Raw genomic sequence first — 22,266 nt, 5'->3', positions numbered from 1 at the left:
GTTCCATGGCTTCATGAATAGGCCTGATTTTTCCCAAAACCAAGGGCCGAAATCTAGAATACATTGTCTGCTTTCAGGATTTTCAAAATCTACTATAAAGAAACCTCTAGCACAGGGGTAGATATTAATTTCATCAGAAATGATAGGCTTCCATACCTCCGAGATCCAATTGTGGAGTGCTATCAGCCGCGGCCAAAAACCATTGAACCGGCAAACTAGGGCACTTTCGGAGAACTTCAAAGCTTCATCGAGTGAGTCCTGGACCACTTGGATAGTTGGAGCTGGGGCTTCACTCACGATATGGGTAGGAGATTGCCCTCCAGAGGCGGATGAGCCACCAATTATTTTTGCGAAGCTCGGAGCCATATTTTACTTGCTCGTAGAACCCAGCCGCAGACAAATAAGACAGAAGATAAGATTAGATCTAGATCTGACCGCAGAAAATTAGATTCAGCTGCCTCGATCTAGCCTCAGATCTAAAACCTAGCCGTGAAATAAACTCTAAATGCGAGCAGGCGCCAGATCTATACCGCAGATCTGCACCAGATCTATACCGCAGATTCAATTCAATACCGCAGATCTATACCGAAAGCTAAAGAAAGATCTCTTCCCAATCGTGGGAGAAGGTATTAATTTAATTTAGGATTCTTTTCATCATAAAAAACTATACCGAAAGCCGAGCAAGAATTTGCAGATCTATACCAAAAGCCTAGCAAGAATTTGCCCAGGAATGATATGGTTATCTGAAAAAGGGTAGAGACGGCAGAGCCTTCTTCCATTCTTAATGCTTAATGCTTCTGTTGCCTTCTTCCATTCTTTGGACAATAGATCTGATTAAGAGATATGAAGTTTCCCGTAGCTCCATAATAGATCTGATCAAGAGATATGAAATAGATCTGATCAAGAGATATGAAGTTTCGCCCAACTCAACAATAGATCTAATCCAGAGATATGAAGTTTCGCCCAGCTCAGCAAGAGATATGAAGTTCTGCACAGCTCAACAAAAGATCTGATCAGAAGATATGAAGTTCGCGCAGCTCAAACCGCAGATCTAAAGAGATACGAACGTCCCACTAAACCACAGATACTAAAGAGATACGAACCGCAGCTCAAACCGCAGATCTGAAGAGATACGAACGTCCCACTCAACCGCAGATACTGAAGAGATACGAACCGCAGCTCAAACCGCAGATCTGAAGAGATACGCAGCTATATTTATTAGCTATATATATATACAATTTGTGTTAAAATCTATTTAGAATATGGTTAAAGAAAAATTAATTAATGATCTATCTTTTTACCGATGCATGTGTCAAATCAAGTATATAAGATAAACAACCCATGAGACTCAATATGAAATGCAAGGAAATGTGGCAACCGAAGGTACCACTTTGTCTTTCAATTGATCATTTATGAAAATATTTCCATGAATGCAAAAGGCAACAAGGAGGTGCAAAAAATATGATCAAAACCATGAGGCAAGTGTAAAGTTTCAAAAGTCAAGGATTTTTCCAAAATGCCAATAAAGAAGGGAGTTGGAAAATGAAGGGTCCCTGTGATAAATATTAAAAATCAAACAATTGAGGTAATAAAAGGCCTTCAAACAAGTGCATTTCACAATGACTAATTCAAATGAGGTTGAAACAAATTAATACAGATAAATAAGAATAATTCGAACTCATTTAGTTTTTTCCTCATTTTTAAATTTCTATAGTAGTACTATCAAGTTGATCGTTTAAAAGGGTCCTCATTTTTCATTTAAAAGTGAAAAAATGGGGGGTTGTGTTTCACCTCAACACCTCCTCAACTATTTTTGTAATAATCTATTTTAAGACCTATAGTTTTAGTATTTAAATCCCTCTGATGCATTTAGAGAGGGGTCCAAAAATTTTATCAGAAATATTCTTCATAACGTGCACTTCTGTACCTTTGAGGAGGTTTTATTGGAATGAATGGAATATGATCTATTTTCTTTCTAATATTTAGCGTAGTCTACTGAAATTGCACTTTTGCACTCTTAGATGGCATTGGATTGGTTGGAATTAGTTCAATATTGTTGAAACACATAAGCATAACTTATTGCAAATGGTATTTTTATCTTGTGATTTTGTTTTATTTATGTATCAGGCAATAACTTTTCTTCAATTTCTTTATGTATGAAAGTTTGAATTTCAGTTAGCATTATTGCACTTTTGTATGGTGTTGACTTTAATTTCCTGCTGAATATATGAACGATTTTATATGCGATATATCTCTCACAATAGTTTTGGATAAATATTTATCCAAAACGATTATTGCTAAACGATTTCACTTCTTATTGCAGTTGAATTATCTTTATTACCAATTGCTATATGACATTATTGTAGATCACATAATTTACTTATATTCCTGGGTATAATTATAGTTAGATAGTGTTTAAAATTAGGATATATGCATGTGATCAATAGCTTAGATTAGATTACACTTAGCTTAAATCATTCTCTCGTTACATCATATATCACCCCATCAACATTACCAAAATATATTGTGGGAAACTGGTCCCATTATCCCCAATCGGAGCCACTACACTGAACGAAAAAGGAGCTGCCAACCAAGGTCCGGACCAGGTGGTTTTCCCCCATATTGTAGCAACAATTTTCGAGGCTTCAACACATTCCTACAACTAGAGTCAATCTTTACATTTGGATGACAACACTTTTATTTCCGCAATAAGAAAATTTCCTTCATTCCTACAATAGAGTAGAACTCTCTTTTTTCCACGCAATTTCTTTCTTTAAGCTAGTTGAAGGAGTGGTCTTTGTATGCCTTGATATGATCCATTACTTGAAGGTGGCATGAGTAGAATTTAAACTATTATGAATATAGCACTGTCACCTCTAAGTTTGTATGAACATTGAATTTATAATTAAAGTTGGTAGCCTTGGGAGTCTCAACATTCTTGTTGAGACACTGTAATATCCCTAACCCAGAATATTCCTCAAACCCCAACAAAATCTCAACCAGGAAAACGCACAAGTGGTATAGTAGCCGAGAAATCACAGAGATACAATGACAGAGATATAATAGTAGTGCAGCAACAATAATGAACATATGAAATATAAACAGATACACACGAAATGTAGCGAGAAATGCTAAGCCATTTTATTATACTGAGTAAAGGAATGAGTACAGAGGTGATCAGAAGGACGACACCTCGACTTGCACAAGGCAAGTGAAGAAATACACTCAGAATAACAAAGGAATGGCCTCACACTGATCTGCGTCCCAGCTGTTGGAAAACTGTCGTGCTGCTGCTGCTGTTGGAAATCGAATGAGGATTTGGGGCTGCTCCCCTCCTCAGAAAAGTCTGAAACTCTGGAATCAGACTCTACTCAAGAAACCCAGAAAAACCCTTCTGAAATGACTGACCCCCGAAAATCACCCCATTGGGGTTCTGCGCAGTTCTCTAAAGACGTTGATGAAACTGCTGCTGAAATGCTGATGAAACTAATGCTCGAATGCCAATGGAAATACCTTACCCGAGCAGGCACTCGAAATCCCCCGGGGCTAAGGGTGAGATCTCCAAACGGAGACACTCAATGCACTAAATAGTGCTACAGACTAGCTAAACAGCCAGCGTGTTCTAAGTCGAAATGACTATCACAAATGCTCATAACTGGAATGATCAAAATGAGGAGGCTCGTCTCTCCTTTATAGCCTTTGCCTCTCTCAATCCCAAGGCTCACCTCCTCCTGCGTGATTCCTCTCTTGCCACGTGTTTTTTCCCTCCTACGCAGTCCCTCCATGTGTTTGCGTGGGCTCCATTTCTGCGTCCCCCTTTGGCCCCCTTGGCTCCCCTCTAAGTCACAACGTTGTGCTACTAGGAAGTGACTTTTTATTCTAAAAGTGAGTTATGTCCCCCGTCCTCACTTTTTTATTTACAAATAACTATAGAAGGCAAAAATTGAACAAAATCGAATATTCCAATTAGCCATGGCTAATTAGGAATATTACAGTCTCCCCCGGCAAAATGTTGCTTGTCCTCAAGCAACTGAAGTGATGGATGCTGCAAGATCTTCTCACTCTCCCAAGTGGCATCCTCATCCAGCAAATTCTTCCACCTCACCAAGAATTCCTGGACCATCTTGCTCCACAACTACCTCTCCCTGGTATCAATGATAGCCTCCGGCTGTAATACCAAATTCCCCTCATCATCCATGGGTGGTAGCTCATCTATCACTATCACCTGCTGCCCCAATGCCTTTTTCAGGCATGATACATGAAAAACATTATGAATCTTGTTGCCTTGGGGCAGCTCCAACTCATATGAAACCTGTCTAATCCTACGTATCACCCTGTATGGCTCATAAAAGCGGGCTTGAGCTTCTCAACCCCCTTCTGCTTCAGTGACGACTGTCGGTATGGTTGTAATCGTAGGTAGACCATGTCCCCTACCTTGAACTGTCTCTCCACCCGACCCTTGTCAGCATACAACTTCTGCTGGTTCTGCGCTGTAGCCATGTTATCCTTGAGAGCTCGGAGGATATCCTGACTCTCTTGGATCTAAATCTTGGCTCTAGGAGCCTTGCTATCACCAAACATCACGTCAACAAAAGATAAAGGATGATACCCATATAAGGCATAGAATGGTGACATACCAATGAACATGTGATGTGAAGTATTGTAGCAGTACTCCCCCAGATGCAGCCACTTCAGCCATGCTCGCTGCTGCCCACTGACATAGTTACGCAAGTAGCCCTCCAGATACTTGTTAACTATCTTTGTCTGCGCATCCATATGTGGGTGATAACTGGTACTCGGTGTCAACTCCATCCCCACCAACCGGAAAAGCTCCTACCAAAACCCACCCATGAAACGATTGTCCCTATCACGGACGATGGTCTTAGGAAGACCATGTAGCCTGAAAATCTCTCTGAAGAACAACTTGGCTACCTGTGCTGCTGTATAGTGTGCGGATATGGAAAAAAAGTGTGTGTACTTTGTCAGTCGATCAACGATGACAAAGATACAATCCTTGCCCTGTACCATGGGCAACCCTGTGATGAAGTCCATCGAAATACTCTCCCATTTCCCCTCTAGAATGGGAAGAGGCTGCAATAAGCCCGCGGGATGGCACATCTCTCCCTTGTTCCTCTGGCAAACATCACACTCCTGGATGTGCTGGAGTACATCTTCCTTGAGGCCCTTCCATGAGAACCTCTCTCTAATGGCCCTGTAGGTTTTGGTAAACCCTTGATGTCCTGCCAAAGGTGAATCATGTGATGCCTGGAGTATCTTCTTCTTGAGCTGAGACCCCTTAGTCAAGAAGATCCGGTCCCTGTAATAGATCATCTCATCGACCACCCTGTACCTGTCATATGCCACCTGCCCATCCAGGATCTCACATGCAAACCTGTCCTTGAAGTACTCTACTAAAATTCGAGCCCTCCAGTCTATATCCAAGCTCATAAGAGACAACCTGACGTGTCTACGTGAAAGGGCATCTGCTACCACGTTGTTCTTACCCTTGACATACTCAATGTCAAAGTCATATGCTTGGATCTTATTGATCCACTTCTGTTGCCTCTCCTGTAGCTGCTTCTGCTCCAAAACGAACTTGAGGCTGTTGTGATCAGTCCTCACCCTGAACCTGTTACCCACCAAATACTGCCGGTACTTAGCTAATGCATGCATGATGGCCACCATCTCCTTGTCGTTTATAGAATACAACCTCTCATGCGGAAGGAGCTTCTGGCTCTCAAAGGCTATAGGGTGACCTCCCTGCATCAATACTGCGCCAATCCCCTCTCCCGACGCATCACACTCCAAAACAAATGGTTGCGTGAAATATGGCAATGCAAGCACTGGGCAGCTGCTCATAACCTCCTTTAGCCTATCAAAGGCTCACTGCGCCATATCCGACCAACTGAAAGCCCCCTTCCTTGTCAAATCTGTCAGGGGTGCAGCAAGATGTGAGAAACCTTTGACAAACTTCCGATAGTAAGTACAAATGCCAATGAATCCTCGAAGTTCCATCACGTTTCTTGGCTCTGACCATTCTCTGATGGCCCTAATATTCTCCTCGTGGACCCTCACTCCGTCCACCCTTATGATGTGTCCCAGATACAACATCTCTGTCAGCCCAAACTCACACGTGGAGAGTTTGACATAGAACTACTGCTCCTGTAAGATACGCAATACTGTCTCAATGTGCTGGAGATGCTCTTCCCAAGTCCTGCTATAAATGAGAATATCATCGAAGAATACCAACACAAACTTCCTCAAGTGACTACGGAAGATGTGATTCATGTTGGACTGAAATGTAGTGGGGGTGTTGGTTAGCCCAAAAGGCATCACCAAGAACTCAAAGTGCCCATAGTGACACCTGAAGGCAGTCTTGGGAATGTCCTACTCCTTCAGGCGAATCTGATGGTACCCAGATCTCAAATCAATCTTTGAGAAGTAACGTGCCCCTCTCAACTCATCCGTCAAGTCATCGATCCTAGGTATGGGGTACCTGTTCTTCAGGGTCTTCTTGTTTAGGTCCCTGTAGTCAATGCACATCTTCAATGTACCGTCCTTCTTCTTCACTAACACCACAGAAGAAGCAAAAAGACTCGTGCTCGGTCGAATATGCCCAAGAGCCAGCAACTCCTGGATAGCCTGCTCAATCTCATCCCGATAGGCCTTGGGGTGCCTATAAGGGGTGGTAATCACGGCCTGTATGCCCTGCTCAAGCTTGATGGTGTGCTCAAACCCCCGATCCGGTGGTTGTCCTAGTGGAATCTCTCCAAACACTATGGCATACCGATCAAGGATAGACTGTATCTCTGGGTGTACCGTCTACCCTGTAGTCCCTACCTCTGATGCACGCAGCTCCACTGCCCACTCCATGTCTCCCTTTCGAAAGACTGCCTCCATCCGATGAGCCGAAATAGTCTGAGGCATATATGTGTGTTGTCCCTGTATCTTCTCATGCCTCCCTGTCTTCTCATCATCCCACTCCATCTCCAGGGTCTTCCAATATGTCGTGACCTTCCCTAGAGTGATAAGCCACTGAACATCCAGTATCATGTTGGTGTTCGGAATATCAACCACGAAAAAGTGGTCAGTCAATGTGTAGGTGCCCATCATCACTGAAAGTTTGGAACATAACGAGCACACGTCATGGTCTGATCTCCTGGGACCAAGACTGAAAACCCATCGAAGCTCTTTGTTTGTATACCTCTCCGCTCAACCATTTGGGCATCGATGAAGTTGTGGGTTGCCCCACTGTCAATTAAAACTGATACTCTCTGGCCACGTACTGTCCCTCGTAAGCGTAGGGTCAGATACTTGGGAACTCCTCGCAATGCTGCAAGGGCCCCTCCGGTGGATGTGATGCACCACCTACTGCTAGCGGTGGTGGTGGCAAAGGACCCTGCATGGCATGGCTATCTCCTGCTTCCACATCATCCTTGTCATCCTCCTCTCCACTGCTCTCAGAGAAGACCTCAATAAAATGTGCTTTACCAGCATCACATCTATGTCCTGGTGCCCATGGCTCCTGACAAGTGAAGCACAACCACTTCTTCTTCAGCTCCCTCCTGGCATCATCATCAAGCTGTACTCGTCTTGGATTCCCCGTTGGAGGTGGAATCCTCACATCCTTCCCCTTAGATTGGAAAGTCTGTCTCTGGGGGTAAGGTGTCCGGGTCCTGGGTAAGACATCCTGTAAGTCCTGGGTCCTGCTGATAGCGTCCTGGAGTGTGGTTGGTCTAGTGGATCGAACTAAACCCAGAAGTGGCTCTGCTAACCCCTCAACATACATATAGACCCTCCGTGCCATGGATAGGTCTGGCACCATCACAGAGGCCCTCAAGAAATCTGCAATGTAGGTCTCTAGGCTCCCTGTCCGTTTGAGCCTTGTTAGCTCAACAAAATGCTGCTCTGGATCCCTCCAATCAAATCGCTCCATCAGTCTCTTGGTAAACTCGGCATATGTCGTCACCATGGAGTGCCCTAGTGTAACCATCCCATGAAACCACCAATCTTGGGCCTCACCATCCAAATGCAATGTTGCCACCTTGATGGCCTCTGTCTCTGACATCTTGTTAAGCTGGAAATAAATGTCCAGCTTCTCCACCCAAGACTTTGCTGAACTGTTTGATGAACCATCAAACGTAGGCAAGTGGAATCTACTCGTTGCACGGTGGGTGTCACCATCATGGTAATGCCGGTACCCTCTGTGATGGTTGCAGGGTCTACTATCCTGCTAGAGCTGAACAAAATCTCTGAATGAGAGGGCTTCCCTGAAATCCTACCCATAGGCCTAGTACTCTGCAAAATAATCGCCCATATGTACGGGCTCTGCCTCCTGCTGGGCTACGGCCCTTGTGTCGGCTCCTAAGAAAGTGGGCATGGTAGAGCGTGTAGGGGCATGTGAGGCCACCTGCTGCGCAATATCACGCTGCTCTGGAAAATGGTGGGATGTGCCCAATCCCTCACCAACTTGAAAAACCCGTGGGCTCTCACGCTGTCTGGCCTCTATTGTCATGAATCTCTGCCCCATCATCTCAATCTGCCTCGACAAATCCTGCACGGATTTGAGGAGCATATCTGCAAATCTCTTCCCACCATCATCTGCCATCGGATCCTCCTGCTCTGCGTCCACCACATGCTCCTCCAGTTCTGCGTCCACCATCGGAACACAGTCTCTCCGTAAGTGTTCTCCAACCTACGCCCAGTGTCTCTGTATCTCTGACCTCCGTAACAGATATAGGGTTTTTCCCCTGGTGTCATAGATTGCTAGCTCTACAGGCTGATCCAGATCTATGCTTTGATATCACTGTAATATCCCTAACCCGGAATATTCCTCAAACCCCAACAAACTCTCAACCAGGAAAATGCACAAGTGGTATAGTAGCCGAGAAAATCACAGAGATACAATGACAAAGATATAATAGTATTACAGCAACAATAATGAACATGGTAAAAGTACACATAAATGAAAATCCATAATAATGCCAAAGATTTTCTTACAAAATATAAGGTCTTAGAGAATTTGAAACCTATGATCTTACTGCATCCAATAGTGCTAAGCAATACTAGAAAGGTAAAAAAAACTCTTTAAATCCTTACAATCATCTCTTCTACACAAAACAGGAATGCATATGTGTAAATTGGATGATAGCAAAGAATCCCCTATGCTGGATCCCGATCCTTCCTCCTTCTAACCTGTAGAGTCACCTTCAAACCTGTTAAAAAAACTGATTTTAAGAAATTTCTCCTTCTCCTCTCGTTCAATCTTTGTGATGGCTTATATAAAGCCTCCTTTGAATCTCTTGTTTGCCAAAAATGCATTTCGTTGAGCCAATTAGGGATGGATATCCCTAAATACTTGCGTGCATTTCATTTGTAAAATCCATAATAAGATTTAGGATAAAAATTCTGGCGGGCGCATGCTATAGATTGTTGGTTAATGCGCGATGTGGCTTACAAACTCGCAGGCATTTCAAATATTTCTGATTTCTAATGATTTCACCACGACTGCCACCGGAACCTCGCCTGTCTCCTCGTGTTGTTGAATAATGCAAAAATAGAAGCAGTTGCGATAACAATCTTTGGAAATGCCGCTCTGTTTCTTGAATGCCTAGTTTTGTGCATAAAATTTTCCATTCGGAGCAAATGGAAATAGTGTTTTTGTGAATACATTCGCTTTTGACATTACCAATTCTGGTGCTTACGGAAAAGGCCAACCAAATTCCAAATAACCATGTTTTTCATGACTCTGTTGCGTATTGCCTCCTTTTGGTGGAAACAAAATGTATGAGAAGGTAATTTACATAAAGAAAATACATTAAGTTAAAGTGAAAAAATATAAATAATTTACAAGGTGAATTTAATATGTGTTTGAATATGTATATATTTTAACAATAACTTTGTTATTTTCTTTTCATGTTAAATTTGATTTATTATTACAATAAATTCAATTTATATTATTTACAAAAAGTTCTAATTTATTTTATATTTATTTGCTTTATATATATACAATTTGTGTTAAAATATATTTACAATATGGTTAAAGAAAAATTAATTAATGATCCATCTTTTTACCGATGGATGTGTCAAATCAAGTATATAAGATAAACAGCCCATGAGACTCAATATGAAATGCAAGGGAATGTGGCAACCGAAGGTACCACTTTGTCTTTCAATTGATCATTTATGAAAATATTTCCATGAATGCAAAAGGCAACAAGGAGGTGCAAAAAATATGATCAAAACCATGAGGCAAGTGATAAAGTTTCAAAAGTCAAGGATTTTTCCAAAATGCCAATAAAGAAGGGAGTTGGAAAATGAAGGGTCCCTGTGATAAATATTAAAAATAAAAAATCAAACAATTGAGGTAATAAAAGGCCTTCAAACAAGTGCATTTCACAATGACTAATCCAAATGAGGTTGAAACAAATTAATACAGATAAATAAGAATAATTCGAACTCATTTAGGTTTTTCCTCATTTTAAAATTTCTATAGTAGTACTATCAAGTTGATCGTTTAAAAGGGTCCTCATTTTTCATTTAAAAGTGAAAAAATGGGGGGTTGTGTTTCACCTCAACACCTCCTAAACTATTTTTGTAATTATGTATTTTAAGACCTATAGTTTTAGTATTTAAACCCCTCTCATGCATTTAGAGAGGGGTCCAAAATTTTTATCAGAAATATTCTTCATAACATGCACTTCTGTACCTTTGAGGAGGTTTTGGTGGAATGAATCTATTTTCTTTCTAATATTTGGTATAGTCTACTGAAATTGCACTTTTTCACTCTTAGATGACGCTGGATTGGTTGGAATTAGTTCGATATTGTTGAAACACATGAGCAGAATTTATTACAAATGGTACTTTTATCTTGTGATTTTGTTTTATTTATGTATCAGGCAATAACTTTTCTTCAATTTCTTTATGTATGAAAGTTTGAATTTCAGTTAACATTATTGCACTTTTGTATGGTGTTGACTTTAATTTCCTGCTGAATATATGAACGATTTTATATGCGATATATCTCTCACAATCGTTTTGGATAACTATTTATCCAAAACGATTATTGCTAAACGATTTCACTTCTTATTGCAGTTGAATTATCTTTATTACCAATTGTTATATGACATTATTGTAGATCACATAATTTACTTATATTCTTGGGTATAGTTATAGTTAGATAGTGTTTAAAACTAGGATATATGCATGTGATCAATAGCTTAGATTAGATTACACTTAGCTTAAACCATTCTCTCGTTACATCATATATCACCCCATCAACACTACCAAAATATATTGTGGAAAACTGGTCCCATTATCCCCAATCGGAGCCACTACACTAAACAAAAAAGGAGTTGCCAACCAAGGTCCGGACCGGGTGGTTTTCCCCCATGTTGTAGCAACAATTTTCGAGGCTTCAACACATTCCTACAACTAAAGTCAATATTTACATTTGGATGACAACACTTTTATTTCTGCAATAAGAAAAATTCCTTCATTCCTACAATAGAGTATAACTCTCTTTTTTCCATGCAATTTCTTTCTTTAAGCTAGTTGAAGGAGTGGTCTTTGTATGCATTGATATGATCCATTACTTGAAGGTGGCATGAGTAGAACTTAAACTATTATGAATATAGCACTGTCACCTCTAAGTTTCTATGAACATTGAATTTATAATTAAAGTTGGTAGCCTTGGGAGTCTCAACATTCTTGTTGAGATACTGAGGCTCATTAGGTGGATCAAGAGGGTTATTCAAATATTTGTCGACCATGACTAGGGTTTTATGAATTTTGGCTTAGCCAATATAGATCCCCTACAAATATCTAAAATATACCCAAAAAAATTGGTTATGGATATTCCATTGGATAATTCGTCACTACAAATCTGACAAAACTATAGTTTTAAAAACCTGAAATCTACATTATTAGGGTTTTATTTCTCTTTAGATTTCTAGACTTGTAGATTACTATTAATTGTGTATGCATGGAAATCAAATTTATGCAAAATAAATAGAAAATAATGAGATAAAAACTCACAAACTACAATTTGACACAAGATATGACTTTGGAAACCCTTTCGAGAGAAAATCGAGCTGGAAGGTGAGGTCGCTTTGCTCTCTTTCTCTGAATAAAAAATGGTTGCAAGTACATAAAAGTATGGACTGTGGCTCGTGGGCTACTTCAATGCACAAATCTTCTTTGTGTTCTCTATCTCCTATCCCTGTCGACTATTTTTGCTCATCTATGAAACAAATGCACTTGAAAAGAATGGAACCCCTTTTCCTCCTAGTGGTTCAATTATAACACAACCCAATAACCCACTAGTGGTTAGGTTTGACTATCTCAACTCTTAACCAAAATTAAAAGATGGACTCTTCTAGAGTATTATTCATCATAATCACGTGGCTAGCCCCTTTCCATGAATAATAGGGTTTGATGTGGCATCCTATCGAATTATGGTGGTGAAAAAAAGAAGGTCAACTTTTGAATGACAAAACGTTTTCACAAGGACTTTGATTGAGGCAATTATTATGTTGTTGGAAATATCTGTGTGTAGATTATGAAAATAAGACGTGTCACTAGAGTGACAAAGTTTTATCCCCAAAAAAATTTGTTTGATGCCTCAAAATGCTCCTGAAAGGTTTCAAACCTTGATTTTCCAAACTGCGTCTCATCAATAAAAATCATCCTATGAGCTAATTCTTACACTTTTCCACTCTAAAAGCATCTAAATTGATGAGAAATAATATATGATCTAATTTGGACCATTGACATGCACTTCCATGGTGATATGCATATGCTTGTGCATTATGATTCAATTTAAGTTTCATGATCTCCACTTGCAAGAGAGCCAATTTGTCATTTAGTTGTGCATAAGCTGCAGAAGATCTTCCTGCCATAGCATGGACGAAGACTACAACCTTAATCCACTTACTTGATAAAACAATACTAGAGAAAATAAACCCATTTCTCATATGAAACCAAGGAGTAAACAAAGAGATATTGTTCATAGGACAGTCACCACCTATCGGGTCCCTCTCAATTACGAGAACCACATTCAACAATTTGCTAAAGTAAAAAATTGCATACAGGTGATAGACCTTACTTTTTCTATGCAATGAACTCTGAATGTTTTAATAAGAATAGGATCATTAACTCGTTCCCCAACCCATAGGCACTCCAATTCACAAGGATGAATCAAAATAAATTCATTCACAAGACAACAAAATTAGCCTAGACAGTGTGTCGAACATCCACCAATTACAAGACCTATCATTGATAAATACTATGTGTTCGATTTCACTCCAATCTTTTTTCCAACTTCACACTAGTGAAAAAAGATAGACATAATATATATAGTGTTAATCATAATGACAAAATAACCCATACTCACCTCTAAGGGACCAACCTAATTCTCATTCTTAGATAGAGGATATGTAAAATTCACAAAGAATTTCATAATAACAATCAGAACAACATTAAGTTCTTAGATGCATTGTTAAGCTTGAATTTTTGTTAATTTCACATCCACTACTAGATGAAAATAAACACTACAACCACAAATTCCATATTAGATAAAGCTAGTTTGAATGACATTTAATATTTTCATTTTTCTAAGGTATGAAGGTAGGCCTTAATTGACCATTAACCACCAATTCACCAAAATTTAGATTGCAACCCAAATTGGCGCATCCAATGGCTTCCTTGTTATTGTACCTTAATATGTGCTTAAAACTCATATTAGAGATAACTTTAGATGCCTTTTAAAGCCTGCTTTAGAAGATTATCCGAAATTTGATCTCTTGGAGTTATATCTTTCACAATATGTTGTATTATAATATGGGAGGCCTCCAACACAACAAGAGAGGGAACTTGATTTCCGTTGCTTGAAGGATGCCTTGCAACAAGCCATAGGCTTTTGCCTAATTGTTTGTCATCTTTCCGAAGCCCCATGAGAACTCTAAAACTTTAATTTCACCAAGGTTGTAATGAATAATGTGTTTTTTAAAAATGATATATTTTTATTATTTGTGTGGGAACTTTGTAGTTAGACATGTGCATGTGCAATTCTGTAAGGTATATGAAATATTAGTACTTCAAATTGGATGTAAAGTATTTCACTACAAAAACCAAATTGTAATAACACTTCATCCAAAAAAAAAATGATGATCTCAATCATACAAGAGTTATTGGTGCATAAACTTAGTTATGAAGCTTTGTGCACCCAAAATGTGATGTGTTATGGACCCTAGGCTTTATAGTAACATGTGACATTTTTCTTTGGACAATGTGTTTGTATCAGTGGTTGTTGGATGTGTGTTATATTCTTTCCACAACTAGCCTGAGATTTTTTATGCAGACCCAATAATAGTTGGGAAGACCCAAGGATGGGGGGTGGACCCAAAGATGGTGGGAGACCTACCCACGGTTTTGTGCATGAGTTTTGCACATGGTTTGGGCATGATGGTTTTCTACCCATGGTATTTTGTAGATCTAGTCAAGGGAAATATGGTTATGGTGTAATCCAAGGTTAATGGATTGGGTTTTATGAATGCTTCAACATGTATATATGTATGTATTGTAAAATTGAAAGAAATATAATGAAAAATCAATCTAGTAGTCCTGGTTTTGGGATCCAAGGGAAAATAACTGTGTATATTAGTTTTTTGTTCTTGCCATTGTTTATCTTTTTGTTTGAAGAATTCGTTTGTAGGTAACTTTTGTATAGAGTTAAAACCTACAATTGGTATCAGAGTTGCTTTGGTTTCAAGGGGACGCCTTTCCTGCTAAGGGGTTTTTCTTGAGCCCATATTAGACCCTGTTACAGTAGGAAATCTATGAGATCGATTCTTGTGGTGAAAGAAGATGACGAACAATGGAAAGATAAAGATCAATAAATTCAATGGACAAAGTTTTGAGTTGTGGAAGCTCAAGATGGATGATATGTTGTTGGATAAAGATCAATGGATCGCGGTATATCCAGGTACTAAACCAACGATAATGTCAGTAGAAGATTGGGCGAAGTTGGATTGGAAGGCAAAAAGCACAATACGGTTGTGTATCCCAGATTCAGTATTGTTGAATGTATCAAGGGGAAAAAATGTAAACTTTGAAATGGGAACTGATACGATTCCCTGTTTTTTGAGGTAGCAACAAAATCAATCGATTTTTAAAAGTGTTGATTCAGAATACATCTTTTTTTTGGAGCATATTTTTGACACTTCTTTTTATGTATCAAATATGAACAATGGTTTTAAAATGTTGGTGATTTTCATGCTGATTTTGAAAAGTGTTGATGCAACATCAACCACCTCTTTTATAGGGTTTATTTTTAACACTTTAAATTTTCTAATGTATTAATTGTAGATAATTTTTTTAAATGTTGGTGATTTTCATGCGGATTTTGAAAAACATCAACAATTTTTTTTAAGGCATATTTTTGACACTTTAAATTTTCTTGTCTTAAGTATGCACAATTTTATTTTTAAATGTTGATTATTTAACCATTTTTTAAGTTGTCTTATTCCTCTTCTTGTTTTTCGTCCTAACATGTTTGTTTTCAAGAGTTTTCTAAACATGTGATTTTTGTTTTTCTTTGCAATGTTTTTTTATGATAATTTATTTATTTATTTTTTATTGCAAACAAAAATAAAAAAAATAATAACATTAATATTTTGAGGTTTAGAATTTTCATATATTTATATATCGTTAATTAATACTTCAATACACATAAAATAGTTGTGACTAAAAAATAATAATTTTAAACACTCGACAAAAAATATACATTTTGCATATCTTTTCGCTAAAAATGAAAATCACTTCCTATTAGAGTGCCCCGCGTACAACCACATTAGATCTCAGTTTCAAAATCTCTGTTGCAATACTGACCTTCCTAGCCTTTTACGATGTCAAAATTATAGTGAGCTCGGAAGGCTTCTCTCCAAGCTTTTTGAGCATAGGAATAAAATCTTAAATCAAACTAAATAATTCATTACTTTAGGTCCAATAGACCAAAGTTTGGTCTCAGTGGACGTTAATCATCATCATCATCATCATCATCATCATCATCATCATCATCATCATATATATATATATATATATATATATATATATATATATGAAAAAAGTTGATTTTTTTTTGGAAAATAGGAAAATTTATGATATTTTTATGAATTATATATAAAAAAGTAATAAAATTTGAAGTTTTTTTCCAAAAAAAATGTTTCAAATAATTTTTTACATAAAAATAATAGAAAAAAATTAAAACATACAATTAAAAAAGAAAAACTCTTAAAAACAAAATATAGAAACATAAAAAAATAAAAATAAAAATGCCATTAAATCTATAAAAACAACACATTAAAAATTAAAAATAATAAAAGCATAAAAAACCATTATAACTATTAAAAAAAAACAATAAAGAAAATTAAATTGAAAACGGCCTAAATCTACCAATGTGATTTCTTCCGAAAATGTTTTCAAATAATAAAAAAAATTAAAAAAACATCTAAATAAATAAAGAAAAAAACTAAAATTACGCTTCAACTAGGCCAGGGCGAGAAAGGCCCGATTCTCAGCCTTGGGCCCATTTGGTCGTTGGGGTGGGCGGGGTTGCGTATGCCCCTCCGCCCACCCTGACGACTAAATAGGCGTAGGGCAGGGGGAGGCTCGATTATGAGAATCAGGTCTCTCCCCGCCCTGAGCTCGTCTTGTTGCCAGGGTGGGCGGGGCTGCGTGTGCCTCCCTCGTCCCTGGGCGTGTCTGGCTGTCGGGGTGGGCGGGTAGGAGGGGGGGTTGCGTGTGCCTCCCATCTCCTTGGGCTCGTTTGGATGTCGGGGTGGGTGTGGGGTGGGGGGTTGCGTGTGCCTCCCCTCTCCTTGGGCTCGTTTGGCCGTTGGGGTGGGTGGGGGAGCGAGGCTGTGTTGTAACGCAACCTCACACCCCCTGCTCACCCCGACGGTTAGACAGGCCCAGGGTGGGGGGAGGCCCGATCCCCCACCCACCCCGGTGGTCAGACGGGCCCAGGGCAGGGGAGCCCGATTCTCAGAATCAGGCCTGCCCCCGCCCTGGGACCGTTTGCCGCCGGGGTGGGCGGGGAGCGGATCAGGCCTCCCCCGCCCTGGGCCTGTTTGATCGTCGGGGTGGGCGGGGCTGCGACCACGTAGCTCGATCCCCCGTCCACCCCGGCGGCCAAACGGGCCCAAGGCTTCCACCACCCTAACCCTAATTTTAATTTATTGTTTTTAAAATTTATATTTTTTATAATTATTTCTTTTAAATGGTTTTTTTTTTTTTTTAATGTATATTATTATTCTTATTTTTAATCGTAATGTTTTTTTATTGATTTTTAAAAAAAACAAGTCATTTTTTAATGTTTTTTTTTAAGTTTTTTAAATTTCTTCTTAAATTTTAAAGTTTTTTATTTTTGTATTTTATAATTTGTTTTATTTTTTTGGGTAGGTTTTTATAGTTTTTAATATTATTATATATTTATTTTAATGAAATTTTTTATTTTGATTGTTTCTATATATACATATTATTTATGGTTAATTTTTAAATATTATTATTATTATTAAAATTAAGTGTTTTTTATAAAATATTCTCTTTAAACTTTTTTTTGTTTTTAATTTGTTAATTTTGTTTGTTTGTTTTTGTTTTTTAACTTTTTTTAATCGTTTTTTATTTTGCCATATTTTTTTTATGCTTTAATATATATTTTTAATTTGGTTGTTATTATTTTTTAGGTTTTAATATATATTTTTATTTACATGTTATTATTATTTGTAACTTTTTGTTTTTGTTTTTGTTTGTATTCTTTTTTCAATATTAAAATACTTGTTTTTATTTTTTATTTTTCATTTTTATTTATTTAAATATTTATTTATTATTTTGTTTTATTATATATATATATATATATATATATATATATATATATATATATATATCTACATGGTTCGAGTCGATCCTAAAAAAAAGTGTTTTTCAAACATTAAAAAAAAAAAAAAACGTTATTCTAGTATCAACACTTTTCATTTTCATGTTGTTTTTCATTTTTTTTTTCGAGTTTTTTGGCTAGAGTTCTCGTTTTGAGTTTACAGTTCATGTTTCAAAGTTTACCTTATTGGAAGCTACAACAAAGGCATTGTCGGACAAGTTAGGGACTTTGTACCAATCTAAGTCTCTGGTGAACAAACTATTCGTGTGGAAAAAACTGTATAACATGAGGATGAATGATGGATACTAAGTGACAGAGCATTTGAACGCCTTTAATACTATGGTAAGTTAGTTGTTATCTGTTGATATAAAAAATTTAGACGAAGATAAGCTCATTAGTTTGCCATATTCTCTACCAGATTTGTGGGATATCCTAGTTGTTACAATAGGTAGAAATACAAAGTTTGATGAAATAGTCTCATCCTTGATGTCGGAGGAGATGAGATGGAAAAATACGGAGAGCTAGAATGGAGATGCCTTGTCTGTACGAGGACGGTCCCAGAACAGAAACAAAAATAGTCCTTGATCGGGAGATATAAATCTAGAGGGAGATCTAAATCTCTAGGAAAACTTGTAAAGGTGTGTTGGAAATGTGGAAAGGAAGGGAACTACAAAAGGACTATAGATCTAAAGCTCCCGAGAAAGGAAAGGGATCTGATGATGCTCTGTCTGCAGAGGCGAAAGCCACCTTAAATGAAGGTGGGGATGTGTACTTGGCTTCTTCTTCAAGTACACATGTAGATCATGAGGGATGGTTGATTGGCTCAGGTGCATCCTTTCACTTCACTCCCCATAGAGAGTGGTTATGTGAGTACGAGAAATATGATGGTGATGATGTCTTCTTAGGGGATGATAGGAAGGTTAGAATCATCAGACGCAAAAAATTCAAGCTAAATTTGCAAGGTGGAAGGATTAGAACACTTCTCGGTGTTCTGCATATCCTTGCATTGGCCAAAAATTTGATTTTTGTAAGCAAGATAAATGATGCAGGTGTAAAAATAGTGCTAAAGAAAGATACCTGCAAGATGGTTCAGGGAGTATTTGTGTTGATGCGGGGAGCTCAAATTGGCACTCTGTACAAGCTTCTGGGTATCACTATTATTGATGGGTGCAACAATTCTATGGTTCCTGAAAGTGGAGCAGAAAATCTAGTGGTCTATGGAGAAAAACCATGCTATGGCATCAAAGTCTTGGGCATATTGGAGAGAAAGGCCTTCGAATACAACATGGTAATGGTATGATAGAGGGATATCAAGTTCTATGAACATTATGTATATGGGAAGCAGAATCAGGTGAGTTTTCCCTCGGGTGCAAAGAGGGAAAAAATGATATTGGAGCTTGTGCACAATGATGTGTTTTGACCTGTGTTGGTTCCATCACTAGGTAAGTCTGTGTACTATGTCTCATTTATAGATGACCTTTTGAGGAATACATGCATATATTTCCTCAGTAAGAAATTTGGAGTCTTTGACAAGTTTAAAGAATTTAAGGCTCTTGTAGAAAATCAAACAGAGAAGAAGATTAACGTGCTGAGGACAGATAATGGTGGAGAGTTTTGCAAGAAGGAATTTGAAGAGTTTTGCAAGAAGTGTGGTATAGCACAACAAAAGACTACTCCATACACACCTCAACAAAATGGTGTTGTAGAAAGAATGAATAGGACGTTGATGGCAAAAGCAAGAAGCATGCTTAGTGGCACTAGATTAGGGTAGGAATCCTGGGCAGAGGAAGTTGATACTGCATGTTACCTATTTAACAAATGACCTTCATCAGCGTTGGAGGATAAGACTCCACATGAGGTATGGATTGGTAAGAAACCCTCTCTTTCACATCTGAAGGTATTTGGATGTGATGCATATGTACATGTTCCAAAAGAGAAAATAACCATGTTGGATAGTAAATCTGAAAGGTGCATCTTTATTGGGTATAAGGATGGTTTAAAGGTTATAAGCTTTGGAACCCAGAAACAATGAAGGTTATGTACAACCGAGATGTGGTGTTTAGAGAGGTGAAAGATGTTATTAAACATGAAGTCCTACAAAAGGAACCTGAGAAGATAAAGTTTAAACTAAAGGAGGAAGAATCAGACTCTATAACAAAACAAGAATCATAAGAGGAAGAGCCATAGACTCTAGTTTTGAGAAGATCAATTCGAGAGAGAAGACAACCAGAAATGTATAGTCTGTATGCTTTCTGTTCAAATTTTTCTTTATCTATTACTAATGATGATCCCATAACTATAAGGGAGGAAATAGATTCAGAGGATGGAAAACTCTGGAATGAGGCCATGGTTGATGAAATGGAATCTTTTGACAAAAATGAGGCTTGGGATCTGGTGGAGGTGCTGGCTGGAAGGAAACCCATTGGAAGAAAACGGGTGTTTAAGAAGAAGATGAATGCAGAAGACAAGGTGGAGAAATACAAAGCTCGGTTGGTAGAAAAAGGTTATTACCAGGTGATGTGAATTGATTTTGGTGATATTTTTTCCCCTGTTGGCAAGTTAGCTTCTATTAGATTACTTTTATCTGTTATTGCTGCTTTTGATTTTGAGGTAGAATAGATGGATGTGAAGACAACATTTCTTCACGGGGATCTGGAAGAAGAGATCTACATGAAGCAACCCGAAGGCTTTGCGGTGAAGGGTAAGAAAGAACTAGTATGTAGGTTAAAAAAGTCTTTGTATGGGTTAAAATAGTCACCAAGGATGTGGTATTAGAATTTTGGTACACATATATAGGGACTTGGCTTCACCAGAAGAAAAGTGGATCACTGTGTGTATTTTAAATTAATTGGTGACTGTCTTATTTATTTGGTCTTGTATGTGGATGATATGTTGTTGAATGGAAATGACAAAGAAATTATCCAGGATTTGAAGACCCAATTGTCCTCCAAATTCGACATGAATGATATTGGTACTGCAAAATATATTTTGGGCATGGAAATTAAACAAGATCGGGAAAATAGGAAGCTCTGGTTAAACCAGAGGAAGTTTTTCAAGATAATATTGTAGAGGTTTAATATGAAGGATAATAAACCGATGAAGGTTCCTATTCCTATAGGTGTAAAATTACTTGTTGAATAGTGTCCTAAGACACAAGAAGAGGAAGAGGACATGTCCAGTTTTCCATATCCGAGTTTAGTTGGTAGCCCGATGTATGCAATGGTTTGCACCAGACTAGACATTGCACATGCAGTGGGAGTATTGAGTAGGTTTATGTCGAAACCAAGGAAGGAGCATTAGACAACAATGAAGCAAGTTTTCAGGTATTTGCATGGCACTAATGATTATGGTTTGTGTTACCAAGGAATACCAGGATTGGATAAAGTTTTGGACATTCATGGCTTTGTTGATACAGACTGGGCTAGAGATCTGGATCAAAGAAGACCTACAAGTGGGTATGTGTTTAACCTATTTGGAGGAGCAGTCAGTTGGATGAGCAAGAGACAGTTTGTAGTGACACTTTCAACTACATAAGCATAATAAATGGCAACCACTTATGCATGTAAGGAAGAAGTTTGGTTGCAAATATTGTGTTCAAGTATGGGGTTGGTACAACAAGCTATAAGGATAGACTATGACAACCAAAGTTAAATTTTCTTGGCAAAGAACCCTGCTTAACATTCAAAGACAAAGAAAAATGATGTTTAGTATCACTTTGTGAGGGATATGGCTGAGGACAAAAAGGTGTTTCCAGTAAAGGTGGACACTTTGAATAATGTTGTAGATGCATTGACGAAGTCTGTGAGCACTAAGAAGTTTTCTTGGTGTAGATAAATAATGGGCATTGCAAGGCTAGACCAATGACTGAGCTCTCCTGTGACCCTTAGTGTGGAAAGAAAACAACAAGTGGGAGAATGCTGGGTGTGTGTTAGATTCTTTCCACGACTAGCCTGCACAAGGTCAGGGGCAACACCCTGGGAATAATTTTATTGTGCAGACCCAATAATAGATGGGCGGACCCAAGGATGGGGGGCATACCCAAAGATGGTGGGCGGGTTACCCATGGTTTTGTGCATGAGTTTTGCACATTGTTTGTGGCATGGTGGTTTTCTGCCCATGGTATTTTGTAGATCCGGTCACGGGAACTATGCTTATGTTCTAATCCGGGGATAATGGATTCGAGTTTATGAATGATTCAACATGTATATATATGTATTGCAACATTAAAAGGAATAAAATGAAAAATCAATCTAGTAGTCTCGATTTTGGGATACAGGGGAAATATTTGTGTATATTTGTTTTATGTTCTCCCCATTGTTTATTTTTATGTT

This window comes from Pinus tabuliformis, chromosome 3_2 (genome assembly GCF_031772625.1).
Source record: "Pinus tabuliformis cultivar Carrire ecotype Pingquan chromosome 3_2, CPIR1, whole genome shotgun sequence".
NCBI classification, from domain to species: Eukaryota; Viridiplantae; Streptophyta; class Pinopsida; order Pinales; family Pinaceae; genus Pinus; species Pinus tabuliformis.
The sequence above is the reverse complement of the archived record's forward strand: the minus strand, read 5'-3'. Positions refer to the sequence as shown.